Source organism: Chiloscyllium plagiosum, chromosome 5 (assembly GCF_004010195.1).
Source record: "Chiloscyllium plagiosum isolate BGI_BamShark_2017 chromosome 5, ASM401019v2, whole genome shotgun sequence".
NCBI lineage: Eukaryota > Metazoa > Chordata > Chondrichthyes > Orectolobiformes > Hemiscylliidae > Chiloscyllium > Chiloscyllium plagiosum.
Window position 1 is genome coordinate 62,654,378 of NC_057714.1, and position 9,666 is coordinate 62,664,043.

Consider the following 9,666-nt stretch of genomic DNA (forward strand, 5'->3'; position numbering starts at 1 on the left):
TCTGTTAATGTCTAAGAGAGTGCTGATTTTAATGACAAATAGAACTGCAGCCTTTAAAATAGTCAACTTGTAAGAAATTATAACAATGCTGTATTTGCTGAATTTTTTCAGGAGATTAGGGAGAAACCATTAATAAATCATTAAATGCACTTGAAGAGTTAAGTGTGCAAGTTCAGCCAAAATGTTGTTTTAGTTACATGGCAATATACTCATGGTGTCAATAGGAATCAAAATAATTCCATATGTATTAAATTTCTACAAAATTACTTATGAAAATAAAACTACCCACACAGAAACTTTAACTATTTCAAAACTAAAACTAAAACTCCCTTTATTCCGTGCTTTAAAAATGATAGTTTAAATTTTACGTTTAGCTGCACAAAGAGATCACACTTCCTTTATTATTCAAGGGAAACAACAAAATTTAATATCGGAAGACAATGCCTTTCAGACCACGTTTATTTTTTTTCAGACATCTGTGGACTTTGTTGGTCCATAAACAGTTAAAAGAGCGAACACTTTAGGCAGTTTCACACTTACAGTGTAACACATTTCCAGCAGTGTGCAATCAAAGGAAGCAACAAAGGATGAAAAAGGGGATCATATTCTGAAGTCCAGACAACATTCTGTTTACATTGCAGCAACACTATCGTACTTTTCATACCAGAACCAACGACTGACAGAACACAGCCGCTTTTAAACAATAACACAGTCAAACACACAAATAATGTTCTCTATGAACTTACCTGAGAAAATCTGCCAAAAAGTTGTTTCAAAGAAATCAGCAGTCCCCTTTCAAGAATTATAAGCAATCAAAATACGGCCACAATTAAAGGTACACTCATCTCAGGAAAGGAAGTCATAGATCCTCGGAGGAAACTTGGATCAGCGTTACGAGCAAGAACTCACTCAAAATGCTGAGTGCAACAAAGCACATCAAGCTGCTCCAATAAGTACATGGGGAAATTGAACCATACGCGAAACTGGTCTGATTCTTACACGAATTTTACAATTGAGATTTTGGGGTCTAAATTTGTCCGTTGACTTCCTTTTGCTGTTGAAAACGTCATGCATCAAAAATCTTAATCTTCATTGCTGCGTGTTCTGTAAAAAAAAACCACATCCTGTAACAGTTCAGTGTTTTTCTTTCCCCCTCCTGTTTCACTGGTCAAATCACAACTGCAAGATGTCGCGGGAAAAAAAAGTTACAGTTTTGCTAAGATCTCTGAAATAAGTGACCTAGGTATGAGGGGAACACAGGATACCAGCCAAAAATGCATCACGCACATCGATACCAGCTGAGCTGCGTGTGTACAAGCAGCAGTTCAGTAACCAGATGGGGACTGACTTCACTCTTCAATGAAATTCATATTTTAAGACCCAGACCAGCCCCCTGAGGCTGAAATCCATTACTGGGAGCTCTGAAGGAGACTGTTAAAGAGGCAATTTACTCTTGAGACAGTCTGTGACTAATTGAAATTTCACTTAAATAAAACAAAAAGAAGACGTGCTTGTTTTTAAAGAAAAAGCCACCAGGGATTCTATTATCTGATTGATGTCAAAGCAAGGAATTTTGAGCACCAGCAGTCCCCGGAAAACTGAAGGTGTAATTACAGGAGCCAGAAACCAAGTATTTGGAGCAAATATTTTAAAAATGTCAGGACCCAGTAAACAGAGATCTGCTAAATTCAGGAATTGGGCTAAACTGATACTGAAGGGCTCTATTCATAACTGTTGCTCGCTTCATCAGAACAAGACAGACATTCTGAAGAGGTAGGTAGCACCCTGCAGTTTGGTGCACTGATCCTGAAGGTGACAGAGAGAATGGGACAGATTGATGATGAAGAACAATGGGATGAGCTAACAGTAACTGGATGCGGCCTTTAATTTTAATGTAGAGCCTTCGCACTCCACACTAACCCCCAGCCCATGTTCCATTTTTCCCCCCATGCTTCATCACAAGAGGTTGGTTCCTTTAGTGATAGAAACTGTGAGTTAGAGAGACCTGTAAATACGAATGGACCCAGAATCCATCAACATACTTGGAAACTGGTGGCAAGGACAAGCCAGGAAATTGTCAATAGGGGAATTCTTCTCTCAATTTACTAAAAAGGACAGAGTTGCAGAAACACAGACTTGAAAAGGATTCTGGGTAATCCAAGACAGAGGACAGGGAAAAAAAAACATTGTGGCTGTCAGAGCTGCTCCTTTTCTGAGGTATTTTCAGTGTTGGAGCTGGGTTCCTCCAATTCTAGGCATAGTAATTATTGTTTTACATGCTATTGCATTGTTTGGGAACTTAGGGGAAAAAGATCAAAACAACAGCACTTTAAAAAGGAAGAAGGCAAACAAAGGGCAGTGACCATATGAGTAGTGGTTCAAATGGAGAATGAAACCTACACTGCTATCTGACCCAGCAGTGACCTGAACAGCTGCTGCTTTTGCTTCTGTTTTCAAGTATCTCAGGACATCAGCTTTTGAAAGTTCTTGCCTAATACAATCAAAATTGACCTTCCTCCAGTTTAGAACTTCAACTTTTAGATCTGGTTTATCCTTTTCATCACTATTTTACAAACTAATAGAATTATGGTCACTGGCCCCAAAGTTCTCCCCCAGTGACACCTCAGTCACCTGCCCTGCTTTATTTCCCAAGAGTAGGTTATATTTTGCATCTTCTCTAGTAGGTACATCCACATACTGAATCAGAACATTCCTCTCCATCTAAACCCTTAACACTATGGCAGTCCCAATCTATGTTTGGAAAGTCAAAAATCCTCTACCATAACCACCCTATTATTCTTACAGATATCTGAAATCTCCTTACAAATTTGTTTCTCAATTTCCCGTTGACTATTAGGGGGTCTATAATACAATCCCAATAAGTTGATCATCCCCTTCCTATATCTCAGTTCCACCCAAATGACTTCTCTGGATGTATTCCCAGGAATACCCTCCCTAAGTACAGCAGTAATACTATCCCTTATCAAAACACCACTCCCCCTCTTCTCTTGCCCCCATTTCTATCCTTCCTGTAGCATTTGTATCCTGGAACATTAAGCTGCCAGTTCTGCCCATCCCTGAGCCATGTTTCTGTAATTGCTATAGTATCTCAGTCCCATGTTCCTAACCGTGCCCTGAGTTCATCTGCCTTCCCTGTTTGGCCTCCTGCATTGAAATAAATACAGTTTAATTTATCAGTCTAAGCTTGTTCTCTGCTTTGTTCCTGCTTGCTCTGACTGTTTGACTCACTCTCTTTCCCAACTCTACCAGTCTCAGATTTATCTCTTTCCTCACTATCTCCCCCCCTCCCCCCCATCTCCCTGCCAGTATATTAATCCCCTTCCAATGATCCAAAAATGTGAACCCTTCTCCCATACACCAGCTCCTCAGCCATGCATTAATCTGCTCTATCCTCCTATTCCTACCCTCACTAGCTCGTGGCACCAGGAGTAATCCAGATTACTACCGTCAAGGACCTCCTCTTTAAATTCCTGCCTAACTTTCTACATTGTCCCTTCAGAATCTCATCCTTTTCCCTTTCTATGTTGTCGGTTCCAATGTTTAGAATGACCTCCTGCTGGCCCCTCTCCCCCTTGAGAACATTCTGCACCCTCTCTGAGACATCCTTGATCCTGGCACCAGGGAGGCAACACACTATTCCGATTTTTCGCTGCTGGCCGGAGAAACGTCTGTCTGTGCCTCAGACTAGAGAGTCCCCTATCACAATTGATCGCTTGGAACCTGATGTACCCCATGTTACATTAGAGCCAGTCTTGATACCAGAAAATTGTTCGTGCTACATTTCCATAAGAATCCCACACCCCCTACATTTTCCAAAACAGGATACTTGTTTGAAATGGGGACAGCCACAGAAGACTCCTGCACTTCCTGCCTACCTCTCATACCTTTCCTGGAGTTAACCCATCTATGTGACTGTATTTGCAGCTTTTCTCCCTTCTTATTACTGCCATCCATCACACCCCCTAGCTCTTGTAAATTCCTCATTATTCTAGTGGTTGTTCCAACTGATCCATGTGATCTGATAGGATTTGCAACCAAACACATTCACTGCAAACATAATCATCAGTAACATGGAAACTTTCCCTAAACTCCCACATCTGTCAAGAAGAGCATATCACTCTATTAAAGGCCATGTATGCTCCTTCACAATCTACAGATCCAGAAAATAGCACCGTCTTTCTGCCCTGAAAATCAGTGCTCTGAACTAACTTAGCACTTTTGATTTATATTTTTAAAAATTTAATCAAGAGACAATTTTCAATTAAACATATAATCAAGAAAGAACCCACACTATTCAGTACTGCAGACTTACAGCAAAATAACACATTAAGAATTATGAACTTATCTGTTCCTTTGCTGATTCCTCCAAGTGTGTTGCTGGAAAAGCACAGCAGGTCAGCAACATCCGAGCAGCAGGAGAATCAACGTTTCCGGCATAAGCCCTTCATTAGGAATTCCTGATGAAGGGCTCCGCCCCAAAGCATTGATTCTCCTGCTCCTTGGATTCTGCCTGACCGGCTGTGCTTTTCTAGCAACACACTCGACTCTGATCTCCAGCATCAGCAGACCTCATTTTTTCCTGGTTCTTCCAAGATCAGTTGTGAATTTTGCTGTTTATTAAGTTTTTCTGAATGAACTCTGATGTCCAGGGATTCGTGAACTCAAATAGCAAAGGCAGTAACTGTGCAGATTCAGTGCTATATCAGTTAGCAGGTTTCTCTCTCTCTCTCTCTCTCTCTCTCTCTCCCTTCTGACCATCTGCTTGTTTTCTTTGTCTGCCTTTCCTCCTTTTAAAAGTGCTGTTGTTTTGACTTTTTTTCTCCAAAGTTCCAAAACAATGCAACAGCATATCAAACAGTAATTGCTGCTCCTGGAATTCGAGGAAATCTCCTCCAGCACGTAAAAATCAAAAAGGGAGAAGCCCTTACAGCCACAATTTTTTCCTGTCCTCCATCTTAACAGAATGCAGAATATAGTGTTGCAGCTACAGAGAAGGTGCATGGAAAGATTAAATCTAATATCTGAGAGGTATGTTCGTAAGTCTACTAACAGCAGTGCAGAAGTTGTTATTGAATCTGTTGGTATGTGTTTTCAAATTTTTGTATCTGCTGCCCAATGGAAGAGTGTGGAAAAGAGTATAACTGGTGTGTGAGGAGTCTTTGATGATGTTGGCTGCTGTTTCAAGGCGGGTTAGTATAGACGGAGTCAATGGATGGAAGGCTGGTTTTCATGATAGACTGGGCTTTGCTCACAACTCTCTGTAATGTCTTGCAGTCTTGGGCAGAGCAGTTGCCTTACCAAGCTCTGGCATCTGGCATCCGACTAACCACAGACATATACTACAAGCCCATCGACTCCCACAGCTACCTAGACTACACCTCCTCCCACCTTACCTCCTGTAAAAATGCCATCCCTTGTTCCCAATTCCTCCACCGCACGTGTTCCCAGGATGACCAATTCCACCTCAGAAAGTCCCAAATGGCCTCCTTCTCCCACGGTCGTAACTTCCCTTCCCACATGGTTGACGAGCCCCCCAGTGCAACTCGTCCACTTCACGTACCATGGCCCTTGAACACCACCCCGCCCAACGGAACAAGGACAGAGCTCCCCAGTCCTCACCTTCCACCCCACCAGCCTCTGCATACAATGTATCATCCTCCGCCATGTCCGCCACCTCCCAATGGACCCTATCACCAGAGATATACCTCCGTCCACACCCCTATCAGTGTTCTGAAAGGACCATTCCCTCCGCAACTCCCTCATCAGGTCCACAACCCCCACACTCCACTCCTGGCACCTTTCCCTGCCACCGCAGGAAGTGCAAAACCTACACCCACACCACCCGCCTCACCTCCATTAAAGGCCCCAAGGGATCCTTCCACATTCATCAGAAATTTACCTGTACCTCTACCTCTACCAATGTCATCTACTGCATCCGTTGCACCCGGTGTGGTCTCTACATCAGGGAGACTGGACGCCTCCTTGCAGATCGTTTCAGAGAACATCTCTGGGACACCCGCATCCACCAACTCCACCACCCCATGGCTGAATACTTAACTCTCCTCCCACTCCGTCAAGGCCATGCAGGTCCTGGGCCTCCTCCACCGCCAAACCATTATCATCCGACACCTAGAAGAGAAACGTCTCATATTACGCCTTGGGACCCTGCAACCGCACTGGATAAATGTGGATTGGAACAGCTTTCTCATTCCCCTGCCCCACATTATTCCAGTCCCAAACCTCCAACTCAGCCCTGCCCTCCGGACCTGTCCATCACTCCCCTCTCTGACCAATCACTTTCTCCCTCACCTTCATCCACCCATCGCTTTCTCAGCTACCTATTGCCAAACCCCACCCCTCCCATTTATCTCTCACCCCACCCATGAGCCTCATCCTGATGAAGGGCTTATGCCTGAAACATCAATTCTCCTGCTCCTCGGATGCTGTCAGACCTGCTGTGCTTTTTTAGCATTACACTCTCAACATCTGGAAGAGATGCCAATTACAACACTGGCATCTACCCGATAATGTGGAAAATTGCCCAGGTACGTCCTATACACAAAAAGTAGGAGAAATCCAACCCGTGTTCAAATGCAACAAGATCTGAGTAATATAAGTGGCAAGTAATATTTGTGCCACATAATGCCAGTCAATGACCATCTCTGCTACCATCACTGAATGCCCCACTATTGACAACCTGGTGGTTACCATTGAAAAGAGACTCAACTGGATTTACCATACAAATATGGTGGCTACCAGAACAAGTGAAAGGCTAGGAATACTGCAGCGAGTAACTCACCTCCTTATTCTACTGTCCATCTTCAACAAGGCAGAAGTCAGTAGTGCAATGGAATACTTTCCACTTGCCTGGATGAAAGCAGCTCTAATTGCATTCAAGAAGCTTTTACACCATCCAGGAAAAAACAGCCAGAGAGCCAATGGATGCTCCTACCTGGACTTCAAGGCCTTTGACAAGGTGGCACACAGGACACTACTGAGTAAGATAAGAGCCCATGGTATCGGAGGCAAGGTGCTGGCATGGATAGAAGCTTGGTTGTCTGGCAGAAAACAGAGAGTGGGGCTAAAAGGGTCCTTCTCAGGATGGCAGCCGGTGACAAGTGGTGTTCCGCAAGTCTCAGTGTTGGGACCACAACTTTTCACTTTATACATTAACAATCGAGATGAAGGAACTGAGGGCTAAGTTTGCAGATGATACAAAGATAGGTAAAGGGACAGGTAACATTGAGGAGGGGGGGAGGCTGCAGAAGAATTTGGATAGGTTAGGAGGTTGGGCAAAGAAGTGTCAGATGGAGTACAACGTGGGAAAATACACTTTGGAAGGAAGAATAGAAGCATGGACTATTTACTAAATGGGGTGAAAATTCACAATTCTGAAGTGCAAAGAGACTTAAATGTTCTAGTGCAGGATTCTCTCAAGGTAAACTTGCAGGTTAAGACGGTCGTTAGAAAGGCAAATTCAATGATGGTATTTATTTTGAATATAAAACCAGGGATGGCCTTCTGAGGCTCTATTAAGTTCTGGTCAGACCACATTTGAAGTGTGGTGCGCAGCTTTGGGCCCCATACCTCAGGAAGGATGTACTGGCCCTGGAGCATGTTCAGAGGAGGTTTACGAGAATGGTCCTGGGCATGAAAAGCTGAACATATGGGGAACGTTTGAGGACTCTGGGTTTATACTCAATGGAATTTAGAAGGATGAGGGGGGATCTAATTGAAACATGCAGAATACTGAATGGCCTGGACAGAGTGGATGTTGGGAAGATGTTTCCATTGGTAGGAGAGACTAGGATCCGAGGGCACATCCTTAGAATAAAGGGAAGAGATTTTAGAATGGAGATAAGGAGACACTTCTACAACTAGAGAGTGGTGAATCTATGGAATGCATTGCCACAGAAGGTTGTGGAGGCCAGGTCACTGAATATATATTTAAGACTGAATTAGATAGGTTCTTGAGTATCAAGGGGATCAAGGGTTATGGGGAGAAAGTGGGCGAATGGAATTGAGAAACTTAACAGCCATGATTGAATGGTAGAGCAGACTAGATAGACTGAATGGCCTAATTTCTGCTCCTGTGTCTTATGGTCTTGTGGTCTTACAGTTACAAACATCCACTCCCTCTACCGCCCACGCTCAGTAGCAGCAGTGTGTACTATCTGCAAGGGGCAGCATGATGGCTCAGTGGCTTGCACTGCTGCCTCACAGTGCCAGGGATCCGGGTTCAATTCCATCCTCAGGCAACTGCCTGTGTGGAATTTGCACATTCTCCCCGTGTCTGTGTTGGTTTTCTCTGGCTGCTCCGGTTTCCTCCCACAGTCCAAAAATGTGCAGGTCAGGTGGATTGGCCATGCTAAATTGCCCATAGTGTAAAAGGATATGTAGGTTAGGTGTATCAGCCATGAGAAAATGCAGGGCTATAGGGTGGGTGTGGGTGTGGCTGTAGGGATTCTATGCTACTAAGATGTGCTGCATAAAGACAGCAACTTCCAAATGCACGACCACTTCCATCTCGAAGGCAAGGGCAGTAGATATATGGGAACACCACCACCTGTCAGTTCGCCTCCAAGTCACTCACCATCCTGACTTGGAAATGTATTGCTGTTTCTTCAGTGCTGCTTGATAAAAATCCTGGTGTTATTTGATTTGATTTATTGATTGTCACGTGTACTTACAATCCGTTCTGCTGTAATGCACATTTCTTCAATGCGAATTGGCTATAACACAATTGAAGAATTTAGTCCATTAGCTGTAGAACTTGTCTGTATTAGCAATAATATGATTTTGGTCCCATGGTTTAAATGCAACTGTTACTACATGTTTTTTTTATAATGTGGGATTACATGGGAAAGCTACTACCACATTATATCAGAACAGACTATATTACAAATACAGTGAAGTGTTGTTTAGTGTCGCCACTCTCTGATGCCATCTTTGAATTTGGAAAATAAACCAAAACACACAACGTAAAGCCAGAAAAGTAAACAATAAAGTTCATCTTATAGTCTTATCTCAATAAAGTTTGGTGGTCTATGTAACAGCTCCCACTGCTAGCTCAGTCATGGGCCTGAATCCAGGCTCCTCCTGCCCGGTGCCTTGAGTTCCTGCTGCTAAATCGATAACATTGCTGCAAGTGCACTTCACCATGCCACTGCCATTGGTAAAGAGTCACCAATCTCCGGCACCATCAGGCCTCCACCAATGGCACTGCCATTAATTCACACTGGGCCGAATTCGCCAATGCAACTATCGCCGGTGCCGCAGATTTCTGCACTGGGACCAAACTCACCGCTTCCATGGTTAGGCGCTCGGCCTACCCGCGGACCTGGAGCCTTGGTTCAGCCTGTGAGTCTGGACCAGGGGATTAAGCCTGAGACCCGCTTCCTACCCGCTGGGAGACCTCGGGCCGGGGTGAAGCCCTTTCCATCTTATCCTGGCGTTACTGCTGCTGCCACCAGATACTCCCTCCTTCAACATTCATTCGCCTTGCTGCTTCCTGGGTCTATCCTGTCACCTTCGTCTGCCATTCTATGCAGACGCCACTCTTGCCAATGCTGCCACCAATGCCACTGTAACTGAAGCAAAAAGAGAAAATACTTTAAAGAGTAAACACAAAAAATATAGGTAAAA

The 9,666-nt window shown here is 44.0% G+C and overlaps 1 protein-coding gene across 2 annotated transcripts in view; it reads right to left on the reverse strand.

The window, feature by feature from the left end:
• The window catches only part of LOC122549933 (raftlin-like), a 103,514-nt gene extending 102,295 nt beyond the window's left edge, over positions 1-1,219 (reverse strand). For both annotated transcript variants that reach the window (XM_043690175.1, XM_043690176.1), the window contains exon 1: positions 747-1,219. The gene's annotated coding sequence lies outside the window, so the exon portion shown is untranslated. The remainder of the gene's footprint in view (positions 1-746) is intronic.
• Between the last annotated feature and the right edge of the window lie 8,447 nt (positions 1,220-9,666).